Source organism: Agelaius tricolor, unplaced genomic scaffold (genome assembly GCF_023055355.1).
Source record: "Agelaius tricolor isolate 1412-34295 unplaced genomic scaffold, bAgeTri1.0.p SCAF_6, whole genome shotgun sequence".
NCBI lineage: Eukaryota > Metazoa > Chordata > Aves > Passeriformes > Icteridae > Agelaius > Agelaius tricolor.
Genome location: NW_027269266.1, coordinates 34,380,682 through 34,402,346, shown reverse-complemented (window position 1 = coordinate 34,402,346; position 21,665 = coordinate 34,380,682). Strand labels below are relative to the sequence as shown.

General features: G+C 35.1%; 1 protein-coding gene across 7 annotated transcripts in view; it reads left to right on the top strand.

Moving 5' to 3' along the window:
- Positions 1-21,665, top strand: part of TBC1D5 (TBC1 domain family member 5) — a 318,058-nt gene that overhangs the window by 18,426 nt on the left and 277,967 nt on the right. For all 7 annotated transcript variants that reach the window (XM_071429303.1, XM_071429304.1, XM_071429307.1 and 4 more), the window contains exon 2: positions 10,918-10,979. The gene's annotated coding sequence lies outside the window, so the exon portion shown is untranslated. The remainder of the gene's footprint in view (positions 1-10,917; positions 10,980-21,665) is intronic.

The following is a 21,665-nucleotide window of genomic DNA, read 5'->3' as shown; positions in this document are numbered from 1 at the left end:
GAGAAAATTATTTAATTCAAGATTCCATTGATTTTTTCTTCTGTGTTCTAACCAAAGAAATTTTATTTTTGTTTACTTCTTGGTGGTTAGTTGCTGTCTATTCAGCATGCAACTTACTCTTCATTGATATTTTTAGCAAATCTGAAGGTTATGAGAATTAGGTAGCAAGAGTTAAAGGAAAGTTATGTTGGCATAATTATTTAAGGAAATTTGACTCTTGTATTCCACATTCCATATGGGATGAGCTACAACATTTTTGTCCCATGATTTTTTAGTACTTTTATACAGTAATTGATTAATGTTAAAATCTATCACCAACAAATTGTGTATTCAGAGTATGTAACAGGTTACCTGCTTATTTATCTGGAAAATAATGCAGTTACTCTTTGCTGGGATTTTGTTGTAAAGTTTTAGATAAGGAAGTAATAATCTCTTTGGGATGAGGAAAAGAAAAGCCTTCTTCCATGCATCCCAAGGTTAATATATTGAAGTTTGTCTGACATAAATTAACCATGTATGTTCCTTGATTTGAGCTTCTATTAAGAATTCATGCAAAAACAAGTTTTTCACTCAGTGAACAAAAAGGCAGGAAGGGAAAAAAATCTCAGATATTTTGGAAACACTAAGTCAAGAAAACTCTTGCATGAGGAGATGTTGCCATTGCCAATGCTTCTGTTTTTTTAACTGCTCCCTTAGTTGCAGAGCACTTGCATTGGTGTGGGAGATCAGATTCAATGAAGTCCTTTTTCACCAGAGTTATCTTGTAACTGTTACTTATAGATTGCTGCTGGACATTTTGGGTATGACTTGCTTATAGTCTCTTGTCTAATTAAGTTTCCCATTGTGGAAAGTAGAAATTCGCCAAGACTGAAAATGGAATTCAGGGGACCTACTAATGGGTAAATATTGTAATTGTGAGAGAGAAGATTAACATTTAGCATTTCCCTGACAGTGTGCATTTTTATCTGAAGTGAGGCAGAGATAAGAGAGTGCAAATGGCTGCTCTCAATCAGAGAAGGGATTGGCTTCTCCCCTTTATGTCAGTCCTCAAACCAAGTGCGCCGTAATACAAAGAGGGTACTACTTATTTTCATCATAAGGTTCTTTTTGATTGCAAACTGCCTTTATAGATTAAATAAGAAGTATGATCATTGCCAAACTGATCAAACTGGAGACTAAAAAAAGGTGCAGCTCATATAGTTAATTTTCTGTTCCACTGTTTGCTGTAACTATACGAGAGTCTAACTGTGTTGAGTTGAATTAGCTTTAAAAGGCATTGGTACAAGTATGTTTTATTAATCATCAGTTGCTACAGCTATTGAAGGTTCTATAAGGAAAATAATGTAGGTCCTGAATTAGAGGTAGCACAATAAACTTTTAATTTAGTTGGAAACTTTAATTTTGTTGTTTTCAGGTCATATTGGAGCCTGAAATATCTAATCTGTAGTGCCTAAAGATGAAAGAATTTCTTCCCTTGTAGAAATTAGATACACAGTTGCTGCTGGAAGCATTTTATCCACTTCCATTTTAACATTTGGAGTTCTTTTCTTCTATATTACAAGAACTTAAATTCTATATCTCATTCCCTTGATGAAGTTCTAACCCTGGTTTAAATATTTTCAACAAACAGTTAGAAAGAGGTGAGTGCAGTATTGTTGTGTCATGCAAAATACTAATTTGTCTTAATGAGAGATTTAGTTAAAGGAATGTAAATAGTGAATGTGTACAAAATATATCAACAATCCCTACATAAAACAAAAAAACCTGATTATTGGATATTGATATTTAATTCAAATATGTAATTTAATACAGGCATAATGACCTTTTAAAGTCAGTAGTTAATATTTCATAATAATGTTAATTCTGTCTCTTTTCAAGTACTTTATGTAGAATAGTATACTACTATGTAATTTTTTACCTATAGGATTCCACTAATATCCATTATTTTGAAAATATTATGAAATTTTCACAATTGTATGTTCCAATGTCCTTTATGTTTAGATTGTCAAAAAAACCCCAAAAAACAAAAAACTAAAAAAACAACCAAAAAACCCCCAAAAATGAAAAGGCAAGGGATTTCATTTTTCCTGCTTAGCCCCAGTTGAGGCAACTTCTCCTCTTGAGCAATATTACGGCTGATTTAAGTGTTGACATTTAAATTTCTGTTAGTTGAATCTTTCCTTATTTTTACTGTTCTACAACATGCTGGCAAAATTATAGCATTTTTAACAATTAATCCATTTTCCAGGTAAAATGGGCATTCATCAGCCTTCTAATTCATCTGAGTATTTTAGAAGATATAGCAATGTCTGACATTTGCTTTTGTGTTTTGAAGACCAGCTATTTCTACCCTTTTATATTTTAAAGTGAAGTCCTGATTTTTATTTCATTAATAGCCTCTTATACTATAAATCTAATCTGTTTTGGGATTTGAGTTAAAAAACTGCTCCTGATCTCATCTTAGTGGATAAACCAACTACTTTACAGAGTACTTGCTAACAGTGGTAGCTGTTTTATTGATGAATGTGGAAAAAGCATATAGTCCAGTGCTTTGTTCCATTCCTCTAATTTATGACACTAGTAATAATAGATGATGAATGAGATATCCAGAACATTAATAAATTATCTGAAGATGTGTACTAAATCAAAGAGGAGGAGACTAAGAAATAATCTCATATAATGCCTCCAAGAAAAGTAAGCTAATTCCAGAGTCATTTATTCAGCAATATGCAAAAACCCTGAGAAATTTGTTGAAATTGAACTGCTATAGTTAGTATGAGATTAATATAACTCAGCATTTCAAATGTGCTATTATAGACATTTGGATCGCCAGTTTCAGGTGGCAAGAGATGGAAAACTTTCAGACTAAAATCACTCTTAAATGTTTAAGTTAAAACCTTGTTTTTAAGCATGTTTAAAATAAAACCCAGCAATTTTGCCCTACAGTGATGATACTTCCATCTTCTTCCCTAAATTCATCCATCCACTAACAGGATTGAAATTTGCAGCAGTTTTCTGCTGTGGTTTGCATTTGGTAACTTGATGATTCTGTGTAAAATAGTTACTTGTTCAAAGAGAAACTGTGCAGTCTTTCATTTCTCTTAGCACTAGAGTTTCTATGTTTTGTCCATTTGGGTGCTATGAGGCATAGTTCTCCTGGTAACCCTGGGAGTCTCAAAAGGAGTCTTCATGTCAGAAGAGGCATTTGGCCACTTAAGCAGTGTTCATGTGCCACTTTGTTATAGACAGGCAGCATCCAAGTAGTGGGCTGGATTTATGCAAGCAAACTAATGTCATTCTTATTAATCTATCTCTTGACGTTATCAGGTCCATTGTAATTCAGTCACCATGATAAAATAGAGTGACATTTAGGGAGGGCAAGTATTGGTAGAAATGAAACATCTTGGAGGTGGTATAATGTTTCTGTTTCATAAATTGACACTTAGAGTTTTTATGAATTTGATTTTTATCACATCTAGGTAACCTGTGTGTGTACTTAGATAAATTTGTCATCAAAATGATCAATATTTTCTTTTTTCCTCCCTCTCTTCCCATTTTTTGGTATTTTTCCTTCCATGCATTGCACTTTTACTGGAGTTCATATGGCTGTACCAAATTGATGCAGCTGATTGAGAATATATTTTTTCTTTGTTGAGGTTGTACAATGAGTTGCAAAGTAGTTAAGTGTTTTTTGTAAAACATCCTAAAAATGACACTTTCTACGTCAAGGAAAATAGAAGACCCCCTGATGATTTTTGATCATATCTGATCAAATATGATCACCTGTGGGTACAGGTAACTAAACTTAGCCATTAGTTGTATTCAATGTACCCATTTTCGTGATAATTTCTTCTGCGTGAAATAGTGCCAAAGGACACATTACTGTGCAACAGGGGCAGTATAGTAAGTGGTTTTCTATATTTCGTGGATTCAGGTTCACATTTGTGACTAAGATTATGTGTAGATTGTTGGATACTAAGCCACTGATACTGAACTTCCAGATTTTTCTCACTCAGCTGTCCCTGTCAAAATCCCCTTAATAGTTTCAGTGATCTGGCTTGCAATCCCTGAACTCATGTTTGTCTTAGAACTGGACATTTTTTAGGTACACTATTTCCTCATTTCCCAGAATGTGTTTTATTGGTCTTCTTTCTACACATAGCCTTAATTTAACATTTAACTGTGGAATTTATTGTAGTTGCAATTCTTCATATAAAAGTTGTCATCAGGAAGTATCACCAATTGCTTTCTATTCTTTGTTTCCTCTCAGTTTTTAGTAAATACAATGAGTATTGTTAATCATATGCTACTTCTAATAATCTGTCTTCAAGATGAGCAATTAACATACTGTTTAAAAACAGTGAGTATTATAAATATTATATTATATTTATAGTAAGTAAAACATTATTTTCTTTTGTTTGTACTTTCATCTAGGTTTAGGCATCTTGTGAAAATGTTTATATAAATTGTAACTTAAATGAATCAAAGAATATCCTGAGTTGGAAAGGACCCACAGGGATCATCAGGTACAACTCCCAGCCCTGCACAGTACAGCCCCAAGAGTGTCATCATGTACCTGAGAGCCATGTCCAAATGCTTCTTGAGCTCTGTCAGGCTTAATGCTGTGACCACTTCCCTGGGGAGCCTGTTCCAATGCCCAGACACCCTTTGGGTGAAGAACATTTTTCAGATATCCAGACTAAACCTCCCCTGACACAACTCCAGGCCATTGCCTCGGGTCCTGTCCCTGGTCACCACAGAGAAGACATCAGTGCCTGCTTCTCCACTTCCCCTCGCAAGGAAGTTGTAGCTGCAGGTCCTCCCTCAGTCTTCTCCAGGCTGAACAAACCAAGTGACCTCAGCTGCTTTTTGTATGTCTTCCCATCGAGACCCTGCATCCTCCTTGTGGCCCTCTGCACTCTCTAATAGCTTTATATCTTTCTTCTGTTTCGGTGCCCAGAACTGCACACAGTATTCAAGATGAGGTCACCCCAGTGCAGAGCAGAACAGGACCATCCCCTCCCTTGCCCAGCTGGCAGTGCTCTGCCTGGATGCACCCCAGGACACTGTTGACCCTTCTACTGCCAGGGCACTGCTGATTCATATTCAATTCACCACCCAGGATCCCCAGTCCTTTTTCACTGGGCTGCTGTCCAGCCTCTCATTCCCCAGTCAGTCCATACATCCAGGGTTGCCATGTCCCAGCTGCAGATTCCAGCATTTGCCCTTGTAAATTGTCATTCAGCTGGTGATTGCTGAGCTCTTTAATTTGATAGGATGGTTCTGCAAGGCCTCTCTGCTATGGAAGGAGTCAACAGCTCCTCCCAATTTAGTGTTGTCATCAAACTCAGTATACATTTGAATCCTGCATCCAAATAGTTTATGAAGACACTGAAGAGCATTGGCCTAAAATAGAGCCCTGAAGAACCCCACTAGTGACTGATTGGCAGCTTGGTGTAACCCCATTTACTGTGATGTAAATGAATGTGCCATATTTATTAGTCAGATCAGGACTTCTTTGGCTCAGTCAGCCCATAAGTAATTGTTTAATTTTACTTCTTTTTCTTCATAGCTGACATTACCAGTTTTGTAATTTTTAACAGTCAAGTTCAAAGAGAAGTAGGGGTAGAAAACATTTTTAGAAACTAGGAATTATATCTATTTTCTAAGTTTATTAGATATTTACATGTAAAATATATATGTGAATTTTATTAGCATATTTGTCTTATATTTCCCACTATTTACTTCTGGCTGGTTATACTGGAGTTTCACATATAAGTATAGGATCTTTATTTCTCCTTTCCATTTATCTTAAGGTCTGCCTCAGCTACAAAAGTTATAGACCTTACAGGGAACCACCTTAAGGTGGTTAACTCATAGCACTGAATTGTGGAAGAGAAATCAGGGTCTTTCTGCACTTATATCTGTGGTGTTCAAATGGGGTTAGTGATTATAGTAGAATGTATTTCTTCTTTCTGTAGACCTGCAGACTTTCTCATTATGTTCAGAATTAAAACCAAGATCTGTTGAAGGCCACGAAGTTGTTTCCCAGTAAGGGAAAGATTGAAGAGAATTTATTTGCCTTACTGGTATTTGTCATGCTGGCAAGCCTTAGTTTAAGGAAAACAGCTATTAAGTAAGCAACAAAATCCCATCACATATTCACTAACATTCTCATTATATTCAATGTGAAATCAAGACTTTTTTAAAATCAGAGAAGTCCATTAAAGAATGTTTTAGGGGTTAAGGTGCTTATTCATGGTTGTGCAATGTGACTTTGAGTTTCTTCTGTTCCTGGTCCATTGCAAGAACTAAGAATAAGTGTATCTACATGAGTGTGCTTGTGTCTCTTTTTGTTGTAGAGAATGTCTCAGAATCTTATAGTGGGTAAATCTCACTTGAAATTAATTGGAGCTACCAGACAAAAAGAGAATAGTAGCAGAACTTACAGGGTATAAAGCTCACCTGAATAAAAGCTGAATAGCCTCTGCACCTCATTCAGTTATTAATAGAAAATTGAAAGATTCTACATTTTGCAGAAATTAAAATATCTATATTGGTATTCAAATATGCTGAGAAAGGGATCCAGCAGCTCTTACTTTATCAAAATTGGTGCATGATCAGTTAGTACAGCAGCAATTAAGGCCTAAATTGGGAGAGCTTTTCTACAGAACAAGACATGATCGGATCTTTGAGAGTACGATGCAATATCCACTCTTTTTTATGAATAGACATAAAGAACAACAACTATTAATTGTGGAAGGTAATGATTGCACTTTGTATAATCTTAGAAGATAGTAAATTCTTCACTTGAAAATGTGCGCAATTTTCAATTTCTTATGTTTCCAAAAATAGGGCATCCAAAATAAAATTTTAATTGCAAATTTTAAATTTTCAGCCATATAAAAAACCAAACCAAAACAGTTCAGTTAATATGGTTAGTGATGACAACAGAAGGACCCTTTGGCTTTAGGAATGTAACTTGAAAAATAAGGATCTTAAATGTAGTGTTGTACTCTATCATATATATGACATCTAGGGTCTTACTGAAATCTAGGACTGCATGACTAAGGTTCATTGAAAAAGAGAAATGAAATTTTAAGTGGCCAAATGTGAATATTAAATAACTGCAAACTACTTGTTTGCCCAGTACAATTAAGTATAAATTATCTTTCATCAATTCTAATAAATTGCCAGTGCATTGTTTAGATAAATTTTAAACACAATAGAAGAGTGTTTATAATTTAAAAATTAAATTTTGCTACCAAAATTAAGATTTCTTAGTTTGGAGTGCTTGCAGGTTAACATATTATTGAGAAGTTCCCATTGAATTCTGCAAATCAATACAATGAAGGGTTAATTGTGAAAACTGGTAAAAATTTTATTTTCTTATAAATCAAGAAGTTGGTAAAATGTACACTTACCGTTGATCATTAGAATACAAAACTATCTGTTAAAATCAATTAACATGCATATCTGATGACTGATTGTATAAATATGAAAGTCAAATAATTGTAATCGTTAACCATGGCTTCAGGTCATATGAGTTGTCAGCTCAAAAAAAGTAGAAGAGAAAGAGGTTGATTTGCATATATTTAATGTGGCATGCTGTACATGTGGGAATTTGAGATAAACCTTTGCTGGTAATCTGCTTGTTATCTAAAAATCGACTAGGAAATGTGGGTCATAACAGTCAAATGAGCTATGTCTTGTATTGATAGGAGTTAATTCAGTAGTTTGGGATTTAACATTTTGCTATGTTTCAATATTTTGCAATTGATTTTTACCTTAGAGACAATTGGAAGAAGCTGGTTAAAAAGTTATTCAGAAATACTCAAGGTTTTTACCAAGAACATACTCAAAATTATCCTATAATGTTGTAGGACTGAGTTTCTTTTACAGTTTTTAGTTAGACTTGTCAATATGTCAAAAACCCACTTTTTTACTTTTTGTTTTTTAAAAAATCAGATGCATTTAAAATTTTTATGAAGTACTGTAGTGTGTCACAAAAGTATCTTTCTATGTGAAGTGGACCAAGCAGATAATTTTTAATGTAATTGATCAATTGTAATAAATAGAGGGAGGAAATTGTGGCGCAAGAATGAACCTTCTAGTATTGAAATATTTATGCATTATTTAAGTTCTTAAATGTAAACTTATATGTAAACTTATAAGTTATTATGAACAATTGCCAGTCTCTTTTATTTATTTTCTTTTGTTGATAATGCTAAATATTTTGTGTAACTTTATAACAATTCCAGGAGTCCTTGAAAAGTGGGTCAGAATATAGTGGCCAGTACCTTACATTGGTATAATCTGGTTAATCAGGTCTGTCCAGCCTTTTTCTTTCTCCCTATGTTTACTTCTGAGTATTAAAAAAAAAAAAAAAAATCCTAAATTTTGATGTTACATAGCATTCTCTTTCTAAAATTTCCCTGTTTGCTATATTTCCCTGTTTCCTACGTTCCTATATTTCCTATATTCAAAGGAAGCAAGCAGCAGTATGTGGTTTCTTTTGGTCTGATTTGTGCCTTCAAACTAAGAAACTTTCTGATAATGGCAATATCAAAAGGAGGAAAATTAAATAGCTTTGTTGCTCAGTCCTTTTACAGTGCACCTGATTTATAATTATGCCATTGTAAAGATTTGAAATTTGTTCTTAGGTGTGGGGTACAATCCAGTTCCTTGAATTATCACCCAAATTAACTTGAGTGCCAGGAAGGGCGCCTCCGTGTTGTGGCACAGCTTCCCAGATTGGGCAGAGTAGAGAATGCACATGATCACTTGATTTTTGCCATTTTTCTCAGGGAAGTACACCTGAACATCAGTGCCTTCTGCTTTAGTCTTCTGTTGACAAGTCCTTCCTCATGATCTGCATGATGTAAGGCACCTATATGATGCTTGAGGGCTGGAGGGGAAGAGAACCAGCTGGCAGAAGAGAGGAAGGGAATCAAATTCAGTTTCTGTCTTTGTCTCTTGTGTAGGGTGGAATTTGCATGTGATTGCAGGTGGGGGAAAGGTGGCAGTATTCCAAGCCATTGGCTGGTTTGGGTCCCTCTTTTAATGATTTACATGTCTTATTTGAGCATGTAATTATGGCCCTCCAGCTTAGACAGAAGTAGTTGTGTGAGGAGGTGAGTTCTGTAACCACAGATTAGAAGCCCAAATTGAACATGAAAGTAATTAAAAAATGAGTAAATTTTAAAAGGAAAAAATTTGGGTTTAAGACGTCAGTAAGTGTAATTACAGTTTTAGCTCTACTGTAACTCATTGGTGAAAAATCACTGCTACCAGAGGCTCCAAAGCTGCAGATGAATGCTCTGTGACTAAATGGTTCTTCCTATAGAAGGTCTGATCCCAGAACCTCCAGAGCCATTGTACATCCCAGTAATCCTCAAAATGTTTTAATGTGTGACAGTATAGGCTGCTTTTACAATAACTCATTGCTTTTAAAAAGAAGCATTGGGGACATAGATGATTTTTTGGGGGGCTGAATGGGGTTCAGAGATGTGGTGTGGGAATGAATTGTCATTTTCAAAGAGAAATCTGCACACTAAATGAGAATACTTTTATAAAAAAAACCCAGTCTCATTTGTCCCACTTCAGAAACACATACTGTGAGGAGAAAGTGTTTCAGGTTCCTTAAAATATAGAAGTTTTTGTACTGTTGTGTCTTGAGGCTTGCAGTGTTATTAGCTCAAAGGGGAGGTATGCTTTTTCATGATGACTATATTTAGCCAGGAGGAATAGTCCTTTTTAAAGCAAATTGAAATGAGTGTATGAGAGCGTGAAATTATCAGCGGCACTGGTGCACATTTACATTACTTCTACATACTCTTTTGAATGACCACACAACAGAACAAGTACTTCATTTCCACTGTGTTGATTTTTCTTGACAAAACATGGCAGTCTATCCAAAGGAGGGTGTTTAGCCAAGATAAATATAAAATTTATGATTAAGCAAAGTGTTTTCTTATTATAATCCCTAAAGAGAATTTGAGACTTGTTAAATATAACGTGCCCAGGTAGTTTTAAGAGTAAATTATCCTTTATGCTTTTAAATGCTGAAATACAGCAGCACCATCAGCAATTTGAAATACTGCTTCCAGAAACAACACTGCACACTTACTTTCTTTGAAACAAGGAGCAAAAACCCATGCATGTATGCAACATACAACTTCAGGTTTGATGTATTTCTTCATTTTTGTAGTCCATACAGAGATAAAGAATCCATGTCAGTAGCATGGTTTGTAAAACTGTCTTGTTCTTCCCTGTATGTAATGTGTGTTATGGAAGAAAGCAAGTAAACCTTTTTTGACAGAACAGATAAAAGTTGGTAGCATGATTACACTTGTGGCACATTTCTTCAACTGCTGTATTTACAGAGTACCACTTTGAAGAAAGCTGTGGTGACTGTCAATATTATTCATTAAAATAAATGGAGACTGAAAATTGATTGAGGAAAAGAGTGGATTTTGACCTTTGTGGTACCAATGTTGGCGTTGGAGTGCAGTATTCTAATTAAGTTGTGAATGTACTTAGATAGTGGATATTAAATGATCTCACTGTATTCTTTCAAGGACTATGAACTTCCAAAATCAAGGATAACATTAGATGTCAGCCAAGTATTTTGTCCTTCTCGTGGTTTGTCTTTACATCTGAATTAGTGCCAGTTTGCACAGATTGTGTGTCAGCTTAAATACAAGAAACAGGCCTCAGTCTGCTTGAATTCGTTCCACCAAAGACTTCTAAAAACTTTCGGTAGTCTGCAAACTGTAATGGTTGTTTCGCATTAAGTTGCTTTGTAGAATTATAAAACAGCTTTTCTTGTGCTTTCAAATAAAATGTTGTCATCTGCTAATGAATGAGATACCATCTGTAATAATTAAGGTTATTCTACTTGTTTTTCCCCTGCAGCAAAACTTCTGAAGGTTTGCAGAAGACAATAAGAGAACCACCAAGAAGGCTATTTCAGTGTTGTAAGTACTGCACCCAGGAAAAAAAAAGAAATATGTGAATTAAGAATGTTGTAAAGAGATTTTCATTTTTGGGGGGAAAAATGAGCTACATAAAGGGATTACATGTAAAATACAGAGGAGAATGTATTGTAGCAATCATGTTAATAATTTACAAGGGAAAAACTGCACTCTTGTAAAATCTAAAATTGTATCCTTGTGCAGTGTAATCAGGAATTCACCAATAGCAGTGAAAAATATTTCTCTATCCACCAAAGATTGATCTAGTTTATATACATTTGTTTATTTAAAACTATCAGAATTTAGAAAATCATTGTAGTTTTGTAGGTTTGTCATTTGTTTTAGTGACTTATTGTTTAGGTTATTTTGCAGAATTATTTATTTGCTGATTTATTTATGTATTTCATTATTTATTTATTTGATTATTTAGTAAATTATTTATCTGATGAATTATTAATACATCTTCATGACATGCTTTAAATTATTTATAACTTAATTTTGAGTTTATTGCTTTTCGACGCTGCATTGTTACTGACTAGTTTTGATTTTTTTTTTCTTAGTTCTTGAAAATTAAAGTACTAGCTCTAAGGCAAAAGTATATTCTTTGCAGAATCCATAGATGGTTTTCAATGAAGTAATTTACCATGTAGATACTAATTTTGTTTAGTTTTATATTCCTTAATACCACTTTTCTACTTACTTTGCTTTTGCTTCTATGATTTCATAGGTGTGCCAAGATAAAATGAGTGACCTTTAAGGGGCAAAGATAAACGTCTACTTTAAACTAGAAATAGAGTAGTATTTATTTATTTAAAGTAGAAATAGAGTAGTTTTATTTCCCCTTAATAAGTGTTCTTTAATTATTCTTCAAGTTAACATATATTTTTGTCCCAGTAAAATGAATGTTTTTAAAATGAGGCTTTTGATGTTTGAACTAAATACATTTAGCTTTTAATAAGAAAATAAAATATTCACATTAATAACCCATATGGAGAATTCTTTTTCAGTGGCGAGGTTTTAAATACATGGGGAGGAATGCTGGTATCTTTAGATGACACATGCAGAAAGAGATACATGGTAAGGGAAGGAAGGTGGATGGATAGTAAGGGGTTTCTTTTCTCCCAGGGTTTTTTGAATGCATAGAAATTTATAAGCTCTTCAAATTTAATATGCCTGTGTTATTGTACAGAAACTACTTCCAGGTTCTGTGATCACAAAGAATAATTTCTAGTGCACAACATAGTGTGAAACCTGTTTTTGCGTTCCTTTCCTCTGCCAATCGGAAAGGTCTGAAATATCACCTTTATTCCATAGAGGCTTGAATGACTGTATAAGGACAGTGTAAGGGGCCAGTTTCAGGCTTTAGCTGTGGGCACCAGCTCAACAGAGTTTAAAACTGGTACCTGGGATCAGAATTTGACTTTGAGTCAATTATGAGTGATGGACTCTTCAGGGCCAGTGAGCCACCCTGTTCCTGAAGTTGCCTATTTATTTGGCCTCAGTTCCCAGTGAGTACCTCAGGCAGTCCGAAAGCACCTTGCAGGACTGACAGCCCTGTTTCAGAGCTGTAATGAATAGGGCAAAGCAGCAGTTCCTCTGCAGAAGTGCCATGTGCATAATGTGGCCTTTATTCCATGTTTAGTGCTTGAAATGAATTACTATATACTTTAAAGTTTTAACACAGCATGGAAAGGCTGCATTGTACATTTCAAGTTTCAATGCTGTTGAAATACAGTAGAAATGGCCTCTGTAGACAGGTTTCACTATAGAACTTAAATTATGCATGTGTATATCCAAATTCCTTATTTTGAAATATTGAATGTATGAATATTTAATTTGTATCTTGCTTTAGTATCTTCATATGCTTGCCTTAAAGGAAGCTGTTTCCTTTGATTTATATACATGGATAAAAATGTGTGTACAGTATGTATCAATAGTTTTTCTCTCTGTGGTGTTAGATGAACAGCTTTAGATAATGATAGCTACTGATTTTTATTCTGCAGCTTGCTACCATTGTATAAAACGTAAATTTGCCGTATTTGTTCTATTAATCTTACTTGAATTTCAAATTCATTTGCTTTCCAGAAATATTTTCTTAATTATATGCGTTAAGAAAAGTCAAGTATGTTGCGGATCTTAATGATGCAGTATTTTTGGTGTGTGCACAGTAACAAAGCTCTGAATATTATTATTTGGGGCAGAGTTCCAATCTGAAATTTACATTTCTTCTTATTTGAATGTTTTCACTGAAGCTGAGAACTCCAAGGGAGTTCCTCAACATATCCTAGTTTATGCGAAATGCTCTCTGAAATTTAATACCCTCTTATTTCCTTTTGTAAATGAGGTCTTATTGTTGAATAAGACCTATTATAAGCAGCTACAAAGGTAAGTGCTGTCAGTGCATTCTGCCACCAGTTTCTTGAAGTATGAAACACTCCCTGAAAGACGTGCTACTACTGTTATGGGATAATATAACGCAGCTTATGTGTTGGCACTGAGAGTAGCTACTTCATAATGATGACAAGTGAAAGTACAGCCAAAGGTCACATTAAACAAGAGATTTCTTTCACACCTCATCCGTTTTCTGGATGTGGTATGAAAATAGCTTTGTTCCTTAAGTATTTTTAACAAGGAAGTTATCTTGAAGTAATTTTTTATGCCGTGTATATTACTTTGTTCGTGTTTTAAGAGATAGACGATGGAATTCTAGCATGCTAAATTGATGCTACAAAAATGTTTGAAATTAGCTTAAATTTTAGTGTAGTTAGACAACACGAGCAGTATTTCATTTCACTACATTTTTTAGTTTGCAGATTTGCTTAAATACATAGCTTTAAGTTCTAGAAAAGGAGCTATTGATGTGTGTTGTGACTTAACCCTGCTGGCAACCAAGTACTTTGTAGCCCCTCACTCACTCCCCTCTCTGCCATGATGGGATGAGGAGTAGAATTGGAAAATAATAAAACCCCATGAGATACTGAAATAAAAAGTGAAAGAAAGTAAAATATAATAATAATAGTAATGAGAAGAGAGAAAACAGAGAGGAGGAATAAAACCCAAGAAAAACAATTAAAAAAAATTAATTGCTCACCACCTGCTGACTGTCCCCCAGCTTGTGTCTGTCCTTGAGCAGTGATTGGCTTCTTCTGGTCAACTCCCCCCAGTTTATATACTGGCCATGATGTTCTGTGGTATGCAATATCCCTTTGGCCAGTTTGGATCAGCTGTTCTGACTGTGCTGTCTTCCAGCTTCTTGTGCATGCACCTCCACACTGGCAGAACATGAGACACTGAAAAGTCCTATGACTTAGACTAAGCACTGTTTAACAACAACAACAAAAACATCAGTGTGTTACCAACATTATTCTCATCCTAAATCCAAAACACAGTTCTGTACTATCTCCTGAGGAAGAAAATGAACTCTATTGCAACCAAAACCAGGGCACTGTGCAGAGTGGTATTTATACTGATGTTGCATGACCATGGGTTTATTCTTTTTTGTATCTTTTAAAAAGAAAGATACTTTTTTTTTTCTGAAGTGAAAAAAAAAGTCTTGGAGTCTGTTCAGAAATAGGAAAAGAGTCAACCTGGCTGTGTTGACAGTTTCTTAGCTCTGCTTTGATGAGATCCTACCAGTATTGTTAAAGGATAATTTCTGCTGAAATGGTGAACCGGGGTGCTAAAATAAGGCAACATTTTAGAAAAATGATTAGTAAGTATTAGATAATGAACATGAAGCTGACTTGTTTCACAGAGAGTGTTGAACAGTTAGGAGATACTGGTTGGGAAGCCTAAATCTGGTATATTATTGGTAGGTATATTTCTGTTCTAATCTAACTCCATAGAAATTGCAGAAGCCATATTAAGCTCTTCTTCAATTTGTTTCATACAGATAAAAGAATTTGCATCTCATGACTCACATATTTCCTGTTGTATCTTTAATACAGCCATTTTTAGTATTTTTCTTGCCTCTTTCCTCTATTGGTATGCTTAGAGAGTCTGTGTGTAGGAGCTTGTTATTTCACCCGTGAGGCAAGGAGGAGTTCAAATCAATAGCAGTGTGTTGTTGACACTAAATGATGTTTCTTCTTGCCACAATAAGACTTGATTTTGTCATCCTAATGATGCTAGCTTGCTTCACAGTATAGGGATCAGCACTCTCTCAAATCAAACTTTACAAGTTTAAAAAGAAGGAAATACTAGAAAAATAATCCAGTATTTGTGACCAAACATATGTGTTGGCTTTGTAAAATGAATATTCAAGTTCTGTTTCATTTTATAGGGGAGCTGCTTTGCGAGGCATTTTGGAAGTCTGTATGAAGGGATGTAGGATTGATCAGAGCTGACATTGATGAAAGTCTCATATTTTAAAAAGATGTTGTAGACATTATTTAAAATATAAGTTCACGTGAAATACAGGTCTTAGTAAGACCTTGGCTAAAAAAACCTAACAAAACAAGAAGCTTCAAGCTAGTAGAAATTCTGTGTTTCACAGAAGAATCTTTGCAGCACTGCCTAGAAAGAGAATGTCTGCAAGAGGGAATAGGTACAATCAGCAAGACATTACCAGGCCTAGTCCATGATTGCACTCTACAGCATGGTCCAAAAGGAAAAAGCAGTTGTTCCTGACTCAAACTAAGGATCACACAGGGAGGCTGCAGCTATAGGAAGATGAGAATGTGAGAGAAATGGTGTAACTATGGTAAGCAATATTATGATGGTAGGAATTTCCTGGCTTAATATTGGTAGAAACAGTGGGTTATTAAGAGCACAGGGTCTTTTGTTTTGGACATCTGAAAGCAATTACAGAGTTGAATCATTCTATTATATTATCAAAATATCTACCTACTTACAACAATATTTGTGTATTTATTTACATAATTTTCGTGGTAGGAAAGATGTTACCTTTTTATCTGAAAGAACTTTAAAAGGTATGTCTGCATGATTAAACATTCACATTGTAAATTGTTCTGTTTGCACTGTTATCATTGTTTTGTATTTTTATGCAAAGCATGGCTTCTCAGATGTTCACAGTGTAAACTGCAATCTAATATTTTTTGATTTTACAATATCTCCCCTTCCCACTTCTTTAATAGGATATTCATAAAGTCACCTGACATAAACTGTCCATATATTGTGGTGTATTTCTGGGAGAGGAAATACCTCCTATTTTGCAGGCAGTGAAATAAATCCTCATGAGAATTACAGTAACTAGTTATATTTCAGTAATGGTAGTGAATATTATGTAAACTTTAAGCAATATTTAGTGGGGTGTTTTTTATTTATGTTAACTGTGGGGAGTGGGTAGCATCTAAAAGATGACTAGCAACTTGAGAAACGTAGCTTGTTGAGTTTAGTAGCCTCAAATCCCAAATGTTTTTGCTGATTCTGTTTCATACTGAAATATGTTTTAATGAATTTGCTGATGTCTAGATAAGGAGCACTTTGCAAGTTTGTCTATTATTGAGATTAAATCCCAATATTACCGGATGGAATGTGCCTGGGCTCGTCTGGCCTTGCTGCTGTGGTGGCAAAGGCGGCAGCTGTGGTGGTCTCACCCCAGAGACACCCCTGGCTAGCTGGGTATTGCAGCTGGCGCTTGGGACAAGTCCAGGCAAGCAGGAACTCAGGCTTACCTCTGGTGGAAAGGCTTTAGGCGATGGTGAAGGAAAAAGGAGATGGGTTCTGCTGGAGGGTATGATCCAGAGCTTTATTCCTAGCACACAGACCTCTGAATGTTGCAACAGCTCCAACAGAACTAAAGAACCGCGTGGTCGCGGTGTCTTTTAAGCCCAGGGAGAGGGGGAGGGAAGGGGTAGGTATTCCACCAACCAGGTGGGAGGGGGGAAGTCTCAGGGGACAAGTGACTCCTGGATACCCCAATGTTGCTAGGGCTGAGAGGCATCTTTTGAACTTTGCCAATCAGATGATGCCCTTGCTGGAATGTTAAGATTGACAGACAGCACTTAGCAAGAGGGCAAGGGGGAGGGGAAGGGGGAGGTTGTTGGCACACCTGAGGGAGGAACTGGAATAGCTGAAACAGGGTATTACATCACACTGCAACAGTCTATACTGACAAGACACATCTACCTTGGATGCAACTTACTAGCAGTGTGGTAGTAGTCAGAGTATTGTAACCTTGTTCATTCTGTCTCCAGTGCTGAGAGAAGCTAAAGATCAGTTTTTCTAGTGTAACTGCCACTTATTTGCATGAAGTTAGTATGCTTGTAGAATACCACCAGCATACCTGTCTTGCCATGTGTAGGTATAATATCTTACCCCATATACATTAAGATGCCTACCAGAAAGAACCTCTAACATCTTACTGGCGATACAGTGAAGAGTCAAGAAGTTCAATGAAGAAAGTTATGCCCTGTGTGGTGAGTCTACTGAAATAGGTTTTTCCTTTCAGCTGAAATTCTGATCTTGTAAACATTCAAGTATAACTTACAACAAGCTGATAGTAGCACTGAAGAGGATGAATATATTCTCTACAGCATTATATTTAGTAAACATTAATTTTAGGCTATTTCTTTATCCCAGGAGCTTGGATTTGACATACGGTTATAGCTGGGTTTAACATTCCTTACTCTGTTGTGAGGATAAGCAAACATTAAAAACATCCCTTCCAGTAGTTACAAAACCAGCAAAAATATTAAGTGTGAAGAGCTTTATTATTGTTTCTTTCTTGATTGTTGTTTATATTGAGTCTCATGTTTCTGTGTGTCAGAGTATGTGTGTGGTTAGTACCACATTTCAGTTGATCAGAATTTTAAAAGATCCAAGGCATCTGGGACAGTCCCATTTAAATATATTTATCTCAATTCCAACATTTCATACAAAAGGTTTTAGATTAGTACTACAAAACTTAACTTTCATCTAGTAAGCTTCAGCATGAAATTCATAGGACTTAAACTTTTCCATTCACTTTTTTTACTTTTTTCTGGTTTTATACAGTTCATTTTCTATACAGTTTGTTTTTGTTTCTCTGCTAGGAAACTCTTTGTCCTGGTGTATCTAAGATATATTTTTTTAGTTGGTTCAAAAGATAATTTTCTTAACATTTTCTTTCTCAGTTTCTGAACAGTTTTGTTTGCCTTGCTATGCCTACTTGTTCTTAATAAATACCTGTACTGGCTGGAAATGAAAAACTTGGAATTAAGAAGTTTATTTTGGTAACAACCTCAAAAAAATTTAAATATTTTTTTTCTCTTTAATCACCTAAAAAAAGTGCTATTCTTAAAACTTTCTTAGAGAGAGCCTTTATTGTATGCACGTGCATGCTATACATTCTTGGAACAATTAGTAAAACTACAGGCTCATCTGAAGGCGTATTCTGCATTTTTAGTGAAGCATATTTTGAATAACTAGCTGATCTATGGAGTAGAGTTGTCCATTGATTCTAAAGATATTTTTTTCTGTGCTCAGACAAATCAAGATGGTAATCATTTATAATTTCTTGCCTTCATGAAAAGGAGTGATGAATAATATGATTGGAAGGAATGCATGAGTCATGAAATGGTGAGCTGGGCAATCATGGAAAAATTCACTTTAAAAATTTCCTTTTGCTTACCAGTATCTGTAATCTGAGTTCAGTTTTCTGTAACATAATCCAGAAATTACAATGGTAGAGGTTTTAATAAAAGCCTTGGGTGGATTAACAACTCCCCTAAGTTGAACTGAACATTGCTTGGTGGGTTATAAAAAGGAATTTTTAAACTCTCAACTAAAAGTGGTTGTGGATACAGTGATCAGAGGACACTCCCTATTCTTACCCCTGTTTGGATGTGAAAATAAAATGTCTTAAAATATACTACAGTTAATATGGAATGAATATAGACAGTCTTCAAAGTATCTGCACTATTATGAAACAGCTTTTAAGAGAGCTGTTAAAATATTGATAACTTGGTAGAGCACTTCGAAAACTCTTTCTTATATTTCAGAGGAAAATCTGTGTAGTCAGTGCACATTTGAACTTTTTGTGAGATATACACAGAAGTTTTGTTACTAAATAAATGGTTCAATTTGTCATAGCTCCACCCCCCCCCCCCCAAAAAAAAATCCATCTTGTTTTCAGTTTTTCTCCTATACTAAAATCATCAAGGAGGTATTGAATAATTGCACAGCAGAATCAAGCACCAGCTCTGAGTCCCGGGCAAGACTCACATAACCAGCTGTTGTTCTCCCTGCAGTGACCTGGACTAGGCAGCCTAGCATCTGCCTCTGTTTTCTTTTCAGTGACCCAAGCCAGATTTCTTCAAAGTCTATTGCTGATATTTTCCCTACAGTCATTCATGCTAATTTCTTTTACAGGCTACAGCTGTTTTTGATAGATCTTCTCCCTTTTTCTTTTCTGACTTCTTTCTGTAAATTTAAAGCAGTGATTTTTTAAAATTACCAGGTAATCTTGACCATAGGACTGTTATGGTTGTCTTGCTTTAAGGTATGTGTCAGCACTGTACAAAAAGGGTAAATTAGATTTACTTTCCAAAGGAAGGTTCAGTCTGGTCCTTATGGAAGAAGAATCCTGATCTTGAACTGAGTTCATTACAGTCATTTAACTTGAGAGAATCAAGGTGAATGTGTTGGTGGTGGCTTGGGATGGAGCAGAGCTCAGAAAAATTCAAAAGCAAAAAAGGAGATATTTTGCTCTGTGAACCAACAGTATGGAAAAATTGTGTGGCAAAATGCTCTAAATGAGAAGAAAGGGCTATTAATGATATAAAACTGTTAATTATGGGATTAAGCTGACCTCAGGAAGGTAATATTGCTAAATAGCTAAATGCAAACCAATAAAGTCTAAGTTTGCAATTTTGGAGGAGATGCAGCTCAGCTTTCGCAGTTGCTGCTAATGGAAATTATGGAAAACATTTTAAAAGGACTAATTTTTTTAAAAGTAAAAGAACCCAAAAGATTGTGGTTCTCTTGTTTCTTTTTACTTTCCTGTAAAGCATTCAAATCTTAAAGTAGGAACCAGAGGTTCCTCGTTCTCTGCACATTTATTTTAGGAGAGACCATGCACCTTGCTTTCAGTTTGCAAAATCAAAATTTGACAACTTCAGTTTATGTGGACAAGCGGATAAAAAGTGAAGTAAAAGTGAAGTTTATGTGGCCAAATGAAGTAAAAAAAATACTCTGGCTACTACTGAGTGACTAAATTTTTCTTTCACGGAAAATGCAAATAATATGGATAACACAAGCATTTTATCCTTTCTAGATAATATTAAGTGCTTTTTCAGCTACCTTTGTTCTGGGACAGATTGGTTAGTTATTGTCTGAATAAATGCTACTCTGCAGTCTAAACTGAAGCATAATAATTATGACTCTTTGGGAGAACCACTTCAGGTATTGAAGAAAGTAGCCTTGCAAAGCTCCTTCCCTAGCCTTGTGTTTTCACCACTTTTATGCAGTCTGCTGCTTGTGCATACAGGCATTATTTTGCTATGTTAGTTTTAAATGTTATTAATTTTCTGATCTTACTACATTAGTGCTAGTTCAAGGAAGAAGTGAAAAAAAGACAGTTGAAGGGGGTAGGAGACAGTCGTGAAGCAATACTCAGACCCAGTTCTTAGGAATGGTGAGAACAATACTGCCGCCGGGTTAATGAAATGCGCTGGTATTAATTGCTTACTGTCTCTTTAAATTTCTCTCTATTTTACAACAGCAGGAGTGAAAATTATGTGTTTTATTACTTTTGACTCTAATTTACTCATTTCTGCTGTTCTTGGTCTTCAGAAAGTACAACATTGTTTTAAAAACTTCTCGACACCAGAAAAAATAATGTAGGAAAAAAGCCTGTATTGTTGGAAAAAAATTAGTTGTTTGGTTCAATATGATAGGATTTTTCTTAAGTAAGTTCCCTGTGATGCATTGTTTCTTCAGTGTTCCAAAGCTGTCTTAAGGTAAAAATGTATGTGTAATTTTATAAGGCTTAAATGACATCCTCTATACAGGAATTCAAATTTTATCTTGCAATTTTTCTCATATGCACCTCTATTAGTTCTTCCATCTTGTAAGTCTTTGGTTTTCAACATGTACCTGAATTTTTCCCTTCAAAACCTTTTCATTCTAGTTCTTCTGCTGTTCTGGTACAAACAAGAATGAATGTTCAAACCCTCTGTTTTCAAAACTCATGCTCTGGTTAGATTCAAGATATGTGTCAGTCCATGTGAATATGTATATTTTGATGTCAAAGAAATATTTTTATGCAATTATTTCATTAAGATCGTGCTATCAACTACAGTGTTTTGTTCACAAGATGCTTTCAGAGCCTTAAAAAACAACAGAAAAATAACGTGCTTGACAATATTTGAAAATGTGTATATATATTTTTAATGCCAGTGTTGTATACAAATAACTTGAGCAAAACCTTTTATGCTTTCCCATAAATCAAATTACAGATTGACATAATATTTAAGGTTAGAAGACTCCATTAGAGATCATCAAGTGAAACCTCTTATCTCCATGCAGATTCAGTTAGAGCAGGTTCTTAAGGAGGTTGTCTCATTGGGTTTTGAATATCTGCAAAGGTGGAGCCTTCACAACTGTTCTGGACTACCTGTTCCAGTCTTTGATTATCTTGTAAGTAAAAGAAGTTCTTAGTATTTTTAAATTAGTTTCCTTGTATTCGTATCCATTAACTTTTGTCTGTTGACTGGTTGCCATTTAAATGAATGCCATTTAATGAAT